Source organism: Phascolarctos cinereus, unplaced genomic scaffold (assembly GCF_003287225.1).
Source record: "Phascolarctos cinereus isolate Bilbo 61053 unplaced genomic scaffold, phaCin_HiC Scaffold_9;HRSCAF=440, whole genome shotgun sequence".
Classification (NCBI taxonomy): domain Eukaryota; kingdom Metazoa; phylum Chordata; class Mammalia; order Diprotodontia; family Phascolarctidae; genus Phascolarctos; species Phascolarctos cinereus.
Window position 1 is genome coordinate 154153377 of NW_027556402.1, and position 19448 is coordinate 154172824.

The 19448-nt window shown below is 37.3% G+C and overlaps 1 protein-coding gene across 1 annotated transcript in view; it reads right to left on the reverse strand.

Moving 5' to 3' along the window:
• Positions 1-19448, reverse strand: part of GRXCR1 (glutaredoxin and cysteine rich domain containing 1) — a 123148-nt gene that overhangs the window by 46184 nt on the left and 57516 nt on the right. The gene's annotated exons all lie outside the window — the stretch shown is intronic.

Sequence of the window (19448 nt, forward strand, 5' to 3'; positions counted from 1 at the left end):
GTATTATAATTAAGAGTACTCATTGCTAGATTTTAGTCTTACACTCTGTTTCATGGTGTGTGTGAGGCTTTGATCCTATAGGTGAGAGGAAATGTTATCTTAATATATAATAAGTATTTTTTCATTATTGCAAAATTGGATTTAGAGAATCATTACCTTTGGAAGGGGATCATTTGGGAAAGAATATGAACCATGTGCAGTACTCATAGGCCCAGAGAAAGAGTCCTTACTCTGGACTCAGAAGCCCTTGTTTCAATTCTTATGTCTCATGCATTCCAACAGTGAAATATTGGATAAAGTCATTTAAATAAATCACTTTCCATATCTATAAAACTAGAAAACAAAGGGTGAGGTAAGAGCAATATTTACTTGGTAGGCTAGGTTAGTTACTTCATTTTTTTTTCCTTTAAAGGTATTTAAACTATACTTGAGCAAAGTTCAAGACTGTCATATGGTTTCTTGGTTGCCTGACCAAAGCTAGCCCATAAGGAAGAAGGAATTGCTCTTCCCTAAGACTTCTGACCAAGCACAGCCACCACAGAAGTAGGGAATATGCACCCTATTGAGTATCTTTATTGCAAATCCATTCCCTGGTATGCCTAAATAATCCTCTTTCTGTTAATTGTTAGATAGTCTATGAATGTCTCATTTCATTATAGTTCCAAACATAAAACACCATGCTGGCTTGAGTCAGATCTGCTTATAACAAAGGGATTAGACTAGATGGTCTTTGAGGTCCCTTACACCTCTACGTCAACAATGACCCTCAGTATAAGGAAGAGATTGGAACTAATAGCTGGGACAGGTATGCTGTGATCAATGATCCTGGGGAGTACCTATCACTTCTCAGTCAATGAGTAAGATGTGACACCACAGACATGATGGTAGAATCAAAGAAATAGATTCTTTTTTGTTTGCTTGCTTGTTTTTTGTTTGTTTTTAGGCAATTGGGTTTAAGGACTTGCCCAGTGTCACACAGCTAGTAAGTATCAAGTGTTTGGTCTGAGGCCACATTTGAACTCAGGTCCTCCTGACTTCAAGGCCAGTGCTTTATCCACTGTGCCACCTAGCTGTCCCAAAGAAGTAGATTCTTAGAGGGAATAGCATGAACACATCAAGAGATAATATAAAGGATGACTTAATTCTAGCAGGATGCAGAACATATTGTCAAAAAAAAATTCTCCATCCCACTGTCAATATTTCACCTAGTTGTATTTATAAGCAAGGCTTCTATTAGAATGGGAACTCTTCACATGAAGACAGATTGCCACCCGTATAAAACATCATAAATCTCAGAGAGTTGCCTGAGTCTTATAGAGGTTAAGTGACTTGCCCATGGACATACAGTTAGTATCAGAGGTGGCATATGAAGTCATGTCTTCCTGACTGAGAATGGCATGCTATCCATTATACCGTGCTGAAGACAAAATAAGAGGATTAGACTAGGTGACCTTTCAGGTCAATTCTAGTTCAAAAATCTATGTTATGTTGGCTTTGTGTTGCATAAGGCGTTACTTTAGTTTCAAATGTTTATACAATGAGACACTCGTGAATACATAAAAATGCTAGATTTCCTTTCCTGGTGCTGGGTATTGCTCCTGCTTGTGCCATTTACACACATATCCACAGGCCTTCAAATAAAATGTTTAATTCAGACAAATGGGTTAATTGCCAACTGGGTTGCCTCCAGTCAATAACAAGTTGTTTAACTGAATTAAACTACCGTGTTGCTGTGTTTGTCCTGGGTTGTGTATATAGAGACGCAGCATCTGATTTCAGTAGGTGACATTTTCGTTAGAATCCACAGAGTCTTAAAGAGAGACTAACTTTCTGTCATATTATTATTCCTGAAGCACATCTGACCTTTTCACAGCAGGAAACAGTATTAGATCATCATGTGAAGAGATGTTGAAAGATCCTAGGATCATACATGGAGAAATGGAAGGGACCTTGAGGTAACTGAGTCCAAAGTGCTCTTCCCTCCCCATTTTACAGATGAGGAACCTGAGGCAGAGAATAGTTTGAATGACTGCCCAAGGATCCCATAATTAGTAGGTGTCTGAGGATTTGAACCCAGTCCCTTCTGACTCATTCCAGCGCTCTATATATTATGCCACACTATACCTTGTGAGTTTTCACCAGGGTACAAGTGAAACTTGCACAAGTTTTAAGTGATTTCCGAGCGCAGATGTTAACTAATTATTATGAAAAAAAACATAAAGATGATAAATCCCACATTTGTATAGCACTTTTTGGTTTTCCAAGTGCTTCTACATATATTTTCTCATTTGACCCTAATAAGAATTTTGTGCAGGGTAGTCATCGCTATCTCCATTCTACGTGAGGAAGGCACCAAAGCCCAGAGTTTAAGGGTCTTAGAATCATATAATGGTATATTTGTAGCTCAAAAGGATTTCCAGTGTCATCGAGTCCAATCTCTTCATTTCATAGTTGTGAAAAGTTGCCCAAGGTAACCCAGACAATTAGTGTCACAGCCAAGTCAATCCAAAGCAAACTTGTCATTTGAGAAGGACAACTGAGATTTTGTCCCAGGATACTGTGTGGTGCCACGGAAAGAGTGCCAAGCCTGGAGTCAGGAAGGCTGATCACCATGAGTTCAAATTCAGCCTCAGACATTTACTAGCTTGTGACCCTGGACAAGTCACCTAACTCTATTTACCTCAGTTTTCTCATCTGTAAAATGAGCTGGAGCTTTGCCAAGATAACCCCAAATGGGGTCATGAAGAGTCAGACACGACTGTTAATGACTGAAGAACAAAACCAACATCTAAGAGGGGGAAGCTTTCTCCCTATAGTAATCTTTTACCCAGGAAAGGGGAGAAGAGTAGAGGCTCCACCTCTCCACACAAGGAGAGGCAGCACTTCAGGGCCACTGGACCTCCAGGAAAAGGGGTGGGGTTATGTTCAGTTCAAGGAGAAAGGTAGCACGGAAACCACGTAGTCCTGAGACAAGGTCTGGCCTAGGAAGCAGCACCCTGGAAAAGAGGCGTCAAATACCCAGGCTGCATGGGGCCCAACAGCACTCCCAAACCAGATGAAAAGGTAGCTGGCAAATACTTAACGAAACACATTTTAAAATTCAGTAAAACAGAGATAATACTGGTGTGTGGTTTTTCCCTTTTGCTCACGGGGATCCTTGTGTATGGTTTAGTGGCCTTCATTTCCATGTGAGTTTGACACCACTGACCTGGACCACAACCTCCACTCTATACCTGACTTAGTCCTATGGTACAGAATCCCTAGTTATGGCTTTTAGTCCAGATCTTCTGACTCCAAGTCCACTGCTATACTACATTATTCACAGCACTGAGTCATACTTCTGAGATGCTCTGTAAAACACAGAATGGAATGGAAGGAATTTCTTGTTCTCTAAGCCAGCACCCCCTCGAAGTTAAAAGAAAAGATAGGGTCCATGACACGTGAATCTATTTTTAATGCCAGTAACTTACAATTTGATAATAAATACTCTTAAGAAAACATTTTTATGAATGTGCTTTGTCCTCTACACCTATGAATGCCAACAGGGAAGAATAATCATCAGTCGTGTAACTGAATCACAAACCAAACCAAGTAACCATTACAGATTACTATTAAAGCCATTCAAACAAAACTATTCCATGCGAAAACTCCTAAATCAGAGGTGGGGAACCTGGAGCTTCAAGGCCACATGTGACCATTTAGGTCCTCAAGTGCAGCCCTTTGACTGAATCCAAACTTCACACACAGAACAAATCCTTTTACTAAGAGGCATGACGGGGCCTAAATCATGAAGACCGAAACATGATGGTCTTTAACCTGACAGAGAAGCCAACTGACAGAAGACTACATCGATGGAGAGGTGCATATAAACATCTTCCCAGTTTTTAGCTCTTTCCCCTCCCCAAATTATTCAATATATGGATACTCTTTATCCATGTTCACATTGTTTTCTCACAACATAATGCAAGCTCCTTGAGGGCAGGCTCGATTTCCTTTTAGCCTTACTGATTCTAGTGCCTAGCACATAGCAAGTACATAATAATTATTTGATGGATTTAATAAATACATTTAATAAATACCTAGAGTGCCTTCCTCTGGAGGAGCACTATACTAGGCTAACCATGGAGTTCAATAGGATAGTTTGCTATGATGGAAAACTCGCTGAACTGAGAGTCAGGAGAGTGAAGTTTTAAATCTGATTGTTTCACCAACTAGCTCACACAATATTAACTTAAATTTATGTAGCATTTCAAGGTTTGCAAAGCCCTTGACATACCCAACTTTGTGAGGTAAACAGTACATATATTAAATTCTCATTTTATGGGTGAAGGAACAAAAGCCTAAAGAATTTGCCCAAGGTCACATAGCCCACGTGTCAGCACCACAATTGGAACTTAGGTCTCTTAATTTCAAGAGCAGTACTCTTTAGCACCGCCATGTTGCCTCTCTTTAGCTTTGTCTTTAGCCTTGTCCAATGTGATAGAGCTCAAAGAGTATGAAAAAATGAGGAAAAGAAATTATTGGGTTTTAGTACTAGTGGAAAGATCATTGAACTTTGAGGACTGAACTTGGAATTGTGGGTCTGGAATTTAAATCGTAGCTCTGGGCCTCATGTTTCCTCATCTGTAGCATGAGAGGATCATAACAAGTCACCTTTGCTATCAGGTTCCTTCCAGTTCGAAATCTATAATCCTGTGATCTTTGAGAGAGCATTTTGAGTATAGTGGTATGGATGAAAGCCAGGGGAGGAAGCAGAAGGTAATAAGGAAGTGAAGGCATCAATCAGGTAGAGACTTTTTCAAGAACATTTCCCAATTACATTTTAATCAGATTCGAGCCCGTGGGCTCCATGTTTGACATTTCTTTTCTAGCTAAATAGAGGAAATGATTCTTACAGCAAGATCCAAGAGGGGGAAAGCAGTAGTAGGACCAAAGCAGAATGGCATGAAGAACACCACTCTCTGTAATTGGAAGGAAAGAGAAGAGAGTTGAAATGATTCTAAGATTCAAAAAATGAAGAAGGTGGGCTAAAAGAGTTCATGTCAAAAGGCCTCTGTCTTCTCAGTGTAGTTGGAGACCATCATTTATTCTATATGAGCTTCTGTTTCCTCATTTACAAAGTGAGCAGGCTTGGCTTGATGATCTCTAAAGCCCATTCTGCCTCCAGGAATCTGGTAAACAGTAATACTCAGTAGAGCAGCCTCAAGGCAATTTAAGCCAACAAATGTGAGACTGAAATAATTACTAACAACAAGGATCTCAATTCTTGGACCCATAGATATAAAAGGCACTCATCTCATGGCTGGGCACGAAGAGGGTTAACAATTTTCTCTTTCCAATAGGTCACCATCTCCCCTATGTCCCATGTCCCAATCAATTGACCTGTATACTATTCATGATCCACAGTATGAGATGTGGGGCAATAGCCTCAGGGCTCACTCTCAATCATAATAAATAATCAAGTTTGACAAATTTATTTTTTTTTTAGCCTTTGAGAAAACATCTTTTTTGCTGTTTGTATTATGTGAATTACAAGTGGTTGCCTCTCTAAGACACAGATGACTATTTTGAAAGCTTCCAGCTCTTTCCCTCTTCTTTCCATTTTGGAGACCTTAGAAGTCTGGGGGTAATTTGTATAATGTGGCTCAGATGCCCCAGAAGGTGGAAAGAGAAAGACAAATGAAAGGATATTTTGGAGAGTCTCTCCAAATGCCAAATGATTCAGTAACAGGTGCCAGCATAAACAGAAAGAACTTCACCCAGACCCAGGAGGAGAAAGTAATACTTATAGGTGCTACATGTGAGTTGACAATAAAACAGAAACAGAGTTGCTTGAGTAGCTCTTGATAGAAGTGTTCCCATAACCCTCTAAAATATCTTCTGTGAGGAGGCTGGGGCTGTGAGACAAGGGTGTAAAATTCTAAAAGGTTAAAATAAGCCATAGGCCCTCACTGCCTTCAAAAGTATCAATCAGCTTTAACACTAGGTACTCTGCCTAATATGTTATAACCCCAGTCCAGTTACTTGAGAGCTGGTATTGGGAAAGGAGGTAAGTAGTAATAGATCTGTTGGATGAGATTGGTAAGACAGATCCACACACCTTGAGCCAAGAGCAGAAGGCAGCAACTTTGGAACTGTGGATCAATGATGCAGTGGCATTATTGCCAACAATAGAACAATGAGGTATAAATGAGCAAATTCCAGCCATTCCCCTTGATAGGACCCCTCAGGCTTAGTGTTATCAATCATGAGAGCTTTATCAATCAGTTGGTCAGTTGGGGTGGGGCATGGCAACTTACTAGAAATTGTTGTTTATGTTGAATCGTCTCAATTGTGGCCTATTCTTCATGATCACATTTGGGATTTTCTTGGCAAAGGTCCTGGAATGGTTTACCATTTCCTTCTCTAGCTCGTTTTACAGAAGAGAAACTGAAGCAAACAGGTTTAAGTGACTTACCCAAGGTTACATAGCCAGCAAGTGTCTGAGGCCAGATTCGACCTCAGGAAGATGAAGCCTGTCACTCTATCCACTGTGCTACCTTACTGCCCCTTACTGGAAAGTATAAGATCTTAATTCTCTATGGCCTCAAATGAGTGTCCCTATATGTCCTTGATTGTGCAAACAAAACAGTCCTGTACTGAAGTCTTATAAGTTTGAGCAATTGTATGGGTTTCAAATTCCACTCGTATAGGGGCAAAGAGGTATGTACATGAGGTCTCTAAAAGAAACCCAAGCTGTTTGTGGCAGAATGGGGGATCTTATACAAGTGTTAGAAATAACTAGAAGTTGGTATGATGCACAACACTACCAAAATTATCCACGTATTTCAAAAGCTGTGAGGTCCTGCATTTTCTTTTATCATTTTGGGCTAATAATTCCTTTCTACCTTTTGTGCACGTAGAAAAATTTGGAGCCAGCTCACCCTACTTCCACATCACCCTGATTCCATACAATACTGGGTCCTTAGGGTGAACTACTCACAAGCCCTGAATATCCATTTTCTTTATGTCTCTGAAACAAACTAGAATTAGATGGGGGAGGAGCAGGGACATTTGCTAAAGTTGGTATATTTCCTGATGAAGGAAACTCCATAAAAGAGACAACAGATTCACAACTGTGGACAATAGAGGATGCTTTTCTCCTCACCTGGTCAACAACCTAATAAGAGACTTGGGCTTGTTAATTATTAAGTAATCAGTCATTTCAATTTTTCCACTAGTTGTTTACTAGTGGGCAAGCTGTTGAAAATACTTGGGGATAACATTTGAAATTAAAAATAATATTTGTAGGGGGAAGCTAGGTGGTGCAGTAGATAGAGTACCAGCTCTGGAGTTAGGAGGACCTGAGTTCAAATCCAACATCAGATGCTTGATATTTACTAGCTCTGTTACCCTGGGCAAGTCACTTAACCCCAATTGCCTCAAAATAATATTTGTATAGTTCTTACTATGTGCTATTCTAAGTCTTTACAAATATGAACTCATTTGATCCTCACAACACTGGTAGGTAGATGCTATTATTATTATTTTTAAAATTTTACAATTTTTTTACATCTTACAAATGGAGAAACTGAGGTTGAGGAGGCTAGGTGTCTTACCTAGGGTCACACAGCTATTAAATGTCTCAGGCTAGATTTGAACTCAGTTCTTCCTGACTCTAGTGACAGCATTCTATCCAGTACACCAACTATCTGCCTCAAGTTAATTGCAATACGGCACTTGGCCTGGTCATCTGAGCAACTATACAGCTCAGAAAACTTGTAAGAATAAAACTATATAAATATATGAATATAAACTATATAAAGAATAATCTATAAGAGTAAAACTATATAAAAGGCTAATGTCTATTTTCTATAGTGTTTAGAAATATGGATGTTGACCTTTTCTCTCTTGTGTGTCTGAAACAAAAACTGTAGACAAGCAAATGAGAATGGTTGCATGCTTATTCTATAAACAAGCTTGGATATCATAGAATCAGTGCTAGGAGAAAGGTAGCTCAAAGATGATCTAAGGCAATCCCCTCATTTTACAGATGAGGAAACTGAGGCCCAAACAGGTTAAATAACTTAGTAAAGGTCACAAGTTGGCAGGGATATGACTAAAACTCAGGTCTATTAAATCTTTTTCTTGTGTTCTTTTGACAGCTGCTGACTTAACCAGCATTTTATTAAATTGAAATTTATTAGATTTAGCATATGCTTATTAGACTTTTATCAAATTACATGATGGTCATTTCAAAATCCATTCCTCAAAATTAATCAGGGTATTTTTGCAAGGAAGAATCAAGACCCCTTAAGAAACTTCAAGGTATATAAAACTAAATACAAGGATGAAGGGCATAAAAAAGAAACTATCCCCAAAATTAGAATAAAAAGCACTGAGACTGGATAAGGAAGAAATCTCTGATGGTGAAGGTTTCTAGATACTGGAATAGATTATTGAGAAAAATCTTTAGAGACCAATATCAGATTGGCAAAGATGACAAAAGACAATAATAATAAATGTTGGGCCTTGAGAAGACAGGCACACTAATGCATTGTTCTTAATGCTATGAATTGGACAAACCAGTGCCGAAGACAATTTGGGTCTGTATTTTTAAAATCACTAAATTGTACTACCCTTTGACCTAAGATTACCACAACTAGGCTTATATACCAGGGAAGGAAACAACCAAGATAAAAATTCTATATTTACAAAAATGTCTATAGCAGTAATTTTTGTGGTAGCAAGTAACTGGAAGCCTAGTGTGTAGCCATTAATTAGGGAATTCGAATAAGCTGTGGTCTACACATGCAATGAAATATTATTGCACCATAGAGAAATGGTAAATATGAAGAATTTGAACAACATTGGGAAGGCATGCAGAGTAAAACAAGCAGAACCAGACCAACTGAAATCATGACTGCAACCAAAAAAAGGAAAATGACATGGAAAGACACAAGAACTCTAATTAGTGCATTTACCAATCTTTATTTCAGAGGATGAACATTGAGGTATGTCTGCTTCCTCTTGGCAGAGAGAAATGAGACTCATGTTGTCAAAAATGGACATTAGATTGTTTGGGTTTTTCATTTAATTATACTTCTTTCTTGCAAGAGAAGATTTTTGGGGAGGGTGGACATTAGAAAATGCTAATTTTTTTTTTTAGCACCAATAAATCGTTTAAGGAGTTTGGGCCATTTTGGTCAGTCCTTCCTTCCTTCCTTTCTTCCTTCCTTCTTTCTTCCTTCCTTCCTTTTTAATATTTTTTATTTTTTTTTTTATTTTTTGGCTAGGCAATGAGGTTAAATGACTTGCCCAGGGTCACACAGCTAGTAAGTGTTATATGTCTGAGGCTGGATTTGAACTCAGATCCTCCTGAATCCAGGGCCGGTGCTCTATTCACTGCGCCACCTAGCTGCCCCTCTTCCTTCCTTTTTTAAAGAAGTACATCTCCCAATTATTTCTAGATAAATTGGTTGTAATCCAATCTAGTAGGATAAGAATTTGCTGGTCGATTTCTGAATATCTTTTTTAACTCCCTAATTATATGTGTAATTTTTTTAAATTCCCATTGAATCCTTTTAGACATTGCTACACACTTACTTCCATATAAAAACATATGAATGACCAAAAGAGAAACATCACGTAGCACACAGAGGGCTAGCCTTAGAATGTGACACCTTGATTCAAGACCTGCTTCTGATCCATGTTGGGGATGTCACCCTAGGCAAGTCACTTAACCTTCCAATACTCTAGGATCGAGCTGTCAAACACGTGGCCTGCATTTTGGCAACACTCCTTGGATTAGCAGTCCCTCTTTCTGTGTGAGTTTGATACCACTGCTCTGGGCAACTCAAACTCAAAGAAAGTACTAACCTAGACTGCTAGAGTCAGTTTCCTCAACCAGGAATTCCCTATGCAATGAAAAGAAAAGAGGAAGAGAAAGGGAAAGAAATGAGCATCTATTATGTGCCTACTATGTACCAGGCCCTGTCATAAGCACTTTACACATATTCTCATTTTATGACCACAGGATATTGAGAATGACAGATAGCTCACGTGCTCTTCTGAGTTATTAAAAGAACAGTTTGGGAGGCCCCCAGCGCATTGGGTACATTTTTCGTGAAAGATTTCTGGGGAAACAGGGAAAAACAACCACACAGGATGATAAATGTGAAGGGGCTACAATCTGCATGAAAGGGATGAGAACCCATAATAATGAAATCATGCATCTAGAGAAATATCCAAATATGAGTACATTTACATATAGTCTTTTCCCTCCAGCAAACTTGTCAAATCATCTGACAGATTTTCTAAAAATACCACATAAACAGTTAACTTGCCCCTCTTATCAAAACCTGAACGTTACTATGGCAATAGCTTAATGAGGGAGAGTTCTGCCTGAGACCACTCCAAAAAGCCAAAACAGCTGGAGCTGACTTCTTCCAGATACAAAGCTAGATAACAATGAAAGGAAGCTATAAGGTGCCTTCATTTTCTTGATTTTATAAATGACTAAACGAAGGCTCTATGGGATTCCTTGCCCAAAGTTACACAGGCAAAAAGCATCAAAGGCTGGATTTGAACACAAGTCCTCTGACTCCAGAAACAATGCCCTTCCTACTGTACCCCAATGTGGCACATATTCAGTATCTTTTCCTCTTGGCCATATCACCCTGAACATGTCTGATATCTCAGAAGGTGAGCAGGGTCAGGGCAGGTTAGCGTTTAGGTGAGAGAACATAAAGGAATGCTGAGTAATGTGAAATCATCGGGCACCTTTTCAGTGCAGAAAGAGCAACAGCTCTGGAATCATGGGACCTGAATTCAGATCCCACCTCTAACCCTTATTATCTGTGTTACTTTGGGCACAGCACTGAACCTTCCTGGGTTTACCAATCTAAAAACTGAATTAGACTATATGGCCCCTGAGGTCCCTTCTAGCTCTAGAATGCTATGGTTCCCCTCACCTGGCAAAGTTAGTCACTGCTTATCTTGTTTTGGGATGATGTGCATCCAGGTCTACTAAGCTGTAAACCAGGTTGTGGAGTGACTCTGAAATCTCCAAAACCAAAGTTCCTCTTCCAAAAGCCTGAGTCAATACAGAGTCAAGTCCAGCGTATTCTTTAGTCACCAGGTGAGTATAGTTGGAGCAGGACCAGTGCTTAGCCCTTAGGAAGGAACTTGTACAGATGATTTCAATGCCATCCTTCTTATAAGAGGCAATAAAGGGGCTAGGTGGCGCAGTAGATTGGACACTGGGCCTAGAAGTCAGGAAGACCTGAGTTCAAGTCCAGGCTCAGATGTTCACTAGCTATGTGACCCTGGGTAAGTCACTTAACCCTGTTTGGTTCAGTTTCTTTATCCGTAAAAGGAGATGAAAAACGAAATGGCAAACCACTCCAGTATCTTTGCCAGGAAAAAAACCCTATATTGGGTCACAAAGAATCGCACATGACTGAAAATGACTCAACAACAACAGGAGAGAGAGAGAGAGAGAGAGAGAGAGAGAGAGAGAGAGAGAGAGAGAGAGAGAGAGGAGAGAGAGAGAGAGAGAGAGAGAAAGGGAGAGAGAGAGAGAGAGAAAAAGGGAGAGAGAGAGAGAGAGAGAGAGAGGAGAGAGAGAGAGAGAGAGGAGAGAGAGAGAGAGAGAGAGAGAGAGAGAGCGCACTAGGATTTGAGTGAGAGGACTTGGGCTAAGTTCTAGGACTTGGGCTGTAGTTCTAGCTCTGCCATTTCCATGATACCCAGGGAAAGTCATCTAGCCTCTAAGATCAGGTTCCTCACCTTTCAATGAGGATAATAACAAAAACAATTCTTGAACTACCTCTCTTACAAAGTTATTGTGAGGGCAAAATGAGACTATGTTCATAAAGTACCCTGTAAAAGTGAGTTATTATGGTTCTCCAGACTTTTCAGGCTGCCCAGCATTCACAGAAGATCTCTCAAATAGGTCTCTCCATGCCCAGGCAGACAACCATGATTCTGGGAACACTCTAAATCACTTCTGGGTTCATATGTGAGCAAGTGTACATCATGGGCACAAATATACCTGTCTTCATATCTCCAGGAACAAATTGGATATGTCTCAGCAGTTGGGGTATAGCAAACTGGAACAGATCCAATTAATTTTTGGTGAGATAACTAATGAGACTTGAAGAAATTGTCTTGTTTATTAAAATATGCTACCACACATTTAACAATATGTCATAACAACTACTTCTGTTTATAAAACACCTATTTCAAAAGAACATCTTTACATTTTTTCTTCAGTCTAATTTTAGGAAAGCTCCTATAACACAGGCACAGTGGTGATATTCTCAACTCTTCATAAATGAAGAAATTGAAGTCAATTAGAACTGAAATCATCTGACTGAAATCATCTGACTTAGAAGCCATTGATTCATTCATTGTTTTAGCTGGAAAGGACCTTAAAAAGGATCTATTTTATTTTACACTCTTTTTATGCATAACTCACAGCCAGGCATCCCCCAAAGCTTCAGGTTAACAGAGACCAGGCTCCCACAAAACTTTTTGGCTCATTACTCTGCAACCCAGAGTTTACTATAGGAAAATTTCCAAGCACAATTCATGTCTCAGTTTTCACAGAAATTCCCAGAAGACAAAATCCAATAAAGGAGCCAGGAGTAGAACCCATGGCCTCAAATGTCTAACGTTGAAGCAGCAAGATGAACTAGAGCTCCTATGCAATGAGACTAATTGGGCATCATTGGTGTCACTGAGACTTGGGGGCATGATGTTTACTTATTACTGGACCGTTCCTCTGGATGGGAATGATTTATTCAAAAGAAACAGAATAGGTAAAGCTTCTTTGTACAGAAAGAAGCAGTGTGAATGTGAGGAAATCTAGGAACCACAGTTGAGAAACATGAGTGGATGACATTTTTCGTGAGGATCAATGGAGGGAGCACCAGAAGTAGTTCTTTGTCATTAAGATATACTACAGACAATGGTGACAGAAAAAAAAAAAGATGGCCAGATAACAGGTGATGAGCCTGGAAGGGAGACATGCTTTAGTATTAATTGGAAACTTCAATTACCCAGACATCAGCTGGAGTTCTCACTATAAAAGAGCAAAATAGTTAACAGCTTCTAGACCTTTAATCTGGTTTGGGCTATACTGAGACTACACAAAGTATTTGATACTTCTAGTTTAGAGGAAGGAGAGAGAATGCACGGACTAAACTTCTGTGGAAGTCAGTTCAGGAAGATGGGAAACACAAGAATGAAATTTTGAATTGGCTCTTTAATGGACTATTTCCATTTTGGTTTTCAGAATTGTCTTGGATTGTTATATTGTTGGGAATAGCTACATCATTCACAGTTGATCATCCTACAATATTGCTGTTACTTGGTACAACATCCTCATGGTTCTGCTCATTTCATTTTGCCACAGTTCAAGTGTTTCCAGGTTTTTCTGAAATCAGCCTGCTTGTCATTTCTTATGGCACAACAGCATGCCATTACAATCATATATCACAACTTATTCAGCCATTCCCCAATTGATAGGCATCCCTTCAATTATTTGCCACCACAAAAAGAGCTGCTATATTTTTGTACAAATAGGTCCTTTTCCCCTTTTTAATGATGTCTTTGGGATACAGACCTAGAAGAGGTATTGCTGGATCAAAGAGTATGCACATTACTATAGCCCTTTGGTCATAGTTCCAAATTGCTCTCTGGAATGGTTGGATCAGTTCACAACTTCACCAAAAGAGTATTAGTGTATCAATTTTCCCACTTCCCTTCCAATATTTATCATTTTCCTTTTTCATCATATTAGCCAATCTGATAGGTATGGGGAAGCACCTCAGATTTGTTTTAATTTGCATTTCTCTAAACAATAGTGATCTAGAGCATTTTTTCATATGACTATAGAAAAATTTGATTTCTTCATCTGAAAACTGCCTATTCATATCTTTTGAACATTTATCAATTGGGGAACGACATGTATTCAAGTAAATTTGACTCATTTCTCCACACATTTGAGAAAAGAGGCCTTTATCAGAGACATTTGCAGTATACAAAAAATTTCCCCAGCTTTCTACTTTTCTTCTAATCTTGGTTGCATTGGTTTTGTTAGTGCAAAAAAAAAATTAATTTAATATAATCAAAGTTATCTATTTTATATCTCATAATGCTATCCATCTCCTGTTCAGTCACAAATTTCCTTATCCATAGCTCTGACAAGTAAACTATTCCTTGCTCTCCTAATTTATTTCTACTATAACCCTTTATGTCTAAATTATGTACATTTTGACTTTATCTTGGTATACAGTACAAGATGTTTCCATACCCAATTTCTATCATACCACTTTCCAAGCAATTTTTTTGTCAAATAGTGAATGTTTATACCAAAAGCTTGGGTCCTTGGTTTATCAAACACTAGCTTAGTGTACTCATTTGGTACTGTGTATTGTGTGCCTAATCTATTCCACTTATCCTCCACTTCATGTCTTTGACAGTGCCAGATTGTTTGGATGATTACTACTTTATTTTACAGTTTGAAATCTGGTAGGGCTAGGCAATCCTTCCTTCACATTTATTTTCATGAATTCCCTTGATATTCTTTTGTTTTTCCAGAAGAATTTTATTATTTTTTCTAGCTCTATAATTATTTTTTGGGGTTTTTTTTATTAGTATGGCACTAATTAAGTAAATTAATTTAGGTAGAATTTTCATTTTTATTATATTAGCTCAGCCTACTCATAAGCAAATAATATTTCTTCAATTGTTTAGATCTGACTTTGCATGAAAAATGTTTTGTAGTTGTGTTCATATAGTCCCTGGGTTTGTCTTGGCAGGTAGACTCTCAAATATTTTATATTCTCTACAGTTATTTTTTTAAATATGAGAAAGGCTTTATTTCACTCTTTTTAAAAATATATTTTATTTTTACTTCAATTACATACAAAAATAATTTTAACATTTTTTTTCAAATTTTGACTCCAAATTCTATCCCGCCTTCTCTCCCTTCCCCCCTCCCCGAGATAATAAGCAATTTGATATAGGTTATACAAGTGCAATCATGTAAAATATTCCATATTAGTCATTTTATGCAAGAAAACTATAACAAAAAAAGAAACTGAAAAACAGTATGCTTCGTCTGCATTCAGACAACACCAGTTCTTTCTTTGGAGGCAAACAGCATTTTTCATTGTAAGTCCTTTAGGATTGTCTTAGATCATTATATTGCTGAAAATAGCTGATTCATTCACAGTTCTTCATCGTGCAATATTACTGTGTACAATGGTTTCCTGGTTCTTCTCACTTCACTTTGTATCAGTTCATGATGCATCCTGGGCCATCTCCAGTTGTCCCGATCAATATCTGGTCACTGGACTCAAATGGCTCTGGAGAAGAAAGTGAGGCTGGTGACTTTGCACAGCCATCCCTCACTCAAATCAAAGTCAATTGCAAGTCATGTCATCATCTCCCTGATGTCATGGTCCTCTTTAAGAACAGAAGACAAACCACACAACCACAACCCCACCCCAACCCATGGGTTCATGTAAGTCTTTCCAGGTTTTTCTGAAATTACCCTTATAGCACAATAATATTCCATTACTATCATGGACCACAACTTATTCAGACAGTCCCCAATTGATGGGCATCCCCTCAATTCCCAATTCTTAGCTACCACAAAAAAAGAGCTGCTATAAATATTTTTTTGTACAAATGGGTCCTTTTCCCTTTTTATCTCTTTGGAATACAGAGTTAACAGTGCTATTGCTGGACCAAAGGGTATGCACAGTTTTACAGCCCTTTGGACATAGTACCAATGCTATCCAGAATGGTTGGATCAGTTCATAACTCTGCTAACAATGCAATAGTGTTCCAATTTTTCACACCCCCTCCAACATTTATCATTTTCCCTTTTTGTCATATTAGCCAATCTGATGGGTGTGAGGTGGCACCTCAGAGTTGTTTTAATTTTTAATTCTCTCATCAACAGTGATTTAGAGCATTTTTTCATATGACTATACATAGCCTTGGTTTCTTTGTCTGAAAACTGCCTGTTTATATCATTTGACCATTTGTCAATAGGGGAATAACTTGTATCCTTATAAATTTGACTCAGTTCTCAATGTATTTCAGAAACGAAGCCTTTATCAGTGATACATGCTATATAAATTTTTTCCCCAGTTGTCTGCTTTCCTTCTAATTTTGGTTGCATTGGTTTTGTTTGTACAAAAACTTTTTAACTTTATATAGTCAAAATTATTTATTTTACATTTCATAATGCTGTCTATATCTTGTTTGATCCTGAAGTCTTCCCTTATCCATAGATCTGACGGGTGAACTATTCTATGGTCTCCTAATTTGCTTGTGGTATCACCTTTACAGTATGTACCCATTTTGACCTTATCTTGTTATATGCTGCAAGGTGTTTGTCTGTACCTAGTTTCTGCCATACTATTTTCCAGTTTTCCCAGCAGTTTTTGTCAAATAATGAGTTTTTATACCAAAAGCTTGGATCTTTGGGTTTATCAAACACTAGATTAATATGGTCATTTGCCACAATGTCTTGGGTAAATAATCTATTCCACTGATCCACCACTGATCTGTTTCTTAGCTAGTACTAGATCATTTTGATGATTACTGCTTTATTACACAGTTTGGGATCTGGTAGGGATAGGCCACTTTTTTCACATTTTTTTCATTGATTCCCTTGATATTCTTAATCTTTTGTTCAATATCAATGTTATTTTTCTAGCTCAATAAAATAATTGTTGATAGTTTGATTGGTATGGCACTGCATAAATAGATTAATTTAGGTAGAATTGTCATTTTTATTATATTGAGTCAGCCTACCTATGAGCAATTAATATTTTTCCAATTTTGTAGATGTGATGTTTTGCAATTGTGTATACATTTCTTAGGTTTGTATATTGTCTACAATTATTTTAAATGGAATTTCTCTTTTTATCTCTTTCTGCTTAACTTTGATGGCGGAGTATAGAAATGCTGATTATTTATGCGGGTTTATTTTACAACTTTGCTGAATTTGTGAATTATTTTAACTAGTATTTAATTGATTCTCTAAGATTCTCTAAGCATCCCATCACATTGTCTGCAACTAGTGATAGTTTTGTTTCTTCATTGCCCATTCTAATTCCTCCAAGTTCTTTGTCTTTTTTATTGGCATAGTTATTATGTCTTGAATAAAATTGAATAATAGTGGTGAAAATGGGCATAAATGCTTCACTCCTGATCTTATAGAAACACTTGTAACTTATTGCCATTATATATAATGTTTGCTGATGGTATTAGATAGATACTACTTACCATTCTGAGGAAAGCTCCATTTATTCCCATGCTCTCTAATGTTTTTGATAGGAATGGGTGCTATATTTTGTAAAAAGCTTTTTCTGCATCTATTGAGATAATCGTATGATTTCTGTTGGTTTTGTTATTGATGTGGTCAAATATGCTGACAGTTTTCCTAATATTGAACCAGCCCTGCATTTCTGGTATAAATTACACTTGGTCACAATATAAAATCTTTGTAATATAGTAATGTAATTTCCTTGCTAATATTTTATTTAAAATTTTTACATCAACATGTATTAGGTAAATTGGTCTATAGTTTTCTTTCTCTGTTTTTACTCTCCCTGGTTTATGTATCAGCACCATATTTGTGTCACAAAAGGAATTTGGTAGGATTCCTTCTGTGCCTATTTTTTTCTGACTAGTTTATATAGTAATGAAACTAATTCTTCTTTAAATGTTTGGCAGAATTCACTTGTGAATCCATCTGAACCTCGGGTTTTTTTCTTAGGGCGTTCACTGATGGCTTATTCAATTTCTTTTTTTGAGATGTGATTATTTCAGTATTCTATTTCCTCTTCTGTTCATCTGGGCAATTTATATTTTTGTAAATATTCATATATTTCGTTTAGCTTGTCAGATTTATTGGCATATACTTAGGCAAAATAGTTCTTAATAATTGCTATAATTTCTTCTTCATTATTAGTGAATTTACCCTTTTCATTTTTGATATTGGTAATTTGGTTTTCTTTTTTTTTTAAATCAAATTAACCAATGGTTTATCTATTTTATTGTTTTTTTCTCACAAAACCAGTTGCTGGTTTTATTTTTATTAATTCAATTGGTTTCTTACTTTCAATTTCATTAATTTCTCCTTGGATTTTCATGATTTCCAATTTGGTGTTTGATTGGGAGTTTTTAAAAATTTTTTCTCTAGTTTTTTTCTTAAGTTGGATGCCTAATTCATTGATCTGCTCTTTCTCTATTTTATTGATGTATGTGTTTAGTTATATAAATTTTCCCTTAAGTTCTGCTTTGGCTGCATCCTGCAAATTTGATATGTTGTCTCATTGTTGTCATTCTTTTTAATGAAATTATTGTTTCTATGAATTGTTCCTTGATCCACTCATTTTTTTCAGATGAGATTATTTACTTTCTAATCAATTTTTAATCTAACTGTCCATGGTCCTTTATTAAAAATAATTTTATTGTATTATGATCCTAAAGTGATGTATTTAACATTTCTGCTTTTCTGCATTTGATTGTGGAAATTTTATATCCTAATAATACATTGTACATTTTTGTGTAGGTGCCATGTACCACTAAGAAAAAAAGGTATATTCCTTTCTATTCCCATTCAATTTCCTTTGTAGATATATCGTATCTTAATTTTCTAAAATTCTATTTACCTCCGTAACTTCTTGTTAATTTTTTTGTTAGATTTAGTTAATTCTGAGAAGGGAAATTTGAGGTTCTCTCACTATTGTAGTTTTTCTTATGTCTATTTCTCCCTGTAACTCATTTAACTTCTCCTTTAAAAGTCTGGATGCTTTACCATTTGGTACATATATGTTTAGTATTGATATTACTTCATCATCTGTAGTACCTTTTAGCAAGATTTAACTTCCTTCCTTATCTCTTAATTACATCTGTTTTTTCTTTTGCTTTGCCTAAGACTGTGATTGCTATCCCTGCTTTTTTGCTTTGTTTTTACTTCAGTGGAAGCATAATGGATTCTGCTCTGGCCCCCTTATCTTTACTTTGTGTGTATCTCTCTGCTTAAAATGTGTTTCTTGTAAACAATACATTGTAAGATTCTGGTTTTCAATCTGCTCTGCTATTCACTTTTGTTTAATATATGAGTTCATCCCATTCATCTTCACAATGATTATTTCTGTGTATTTCCCTCTATCCCATTCTTCCCTCTGTTTATCCTGTCTCTCTCTCCTTTCACCCTGTCCCTCCTCAAAAGTGTTTTGCTTCCCATCACCACCTCCCCCAATCCATTCTCCTTCTATATCCATATTTCCTTCCCTAAAGGGTAAGATTTCTATACCCAACTGAGTGTATATGTTATTCCCTATTTTAGCCAATTCTGGTGAGAGTAAGCCTCAGTTATTGCCTGCCACCCCTCCATCTTTCCCTATGCAGTAATAGGTCTTTCACCCCTCTTC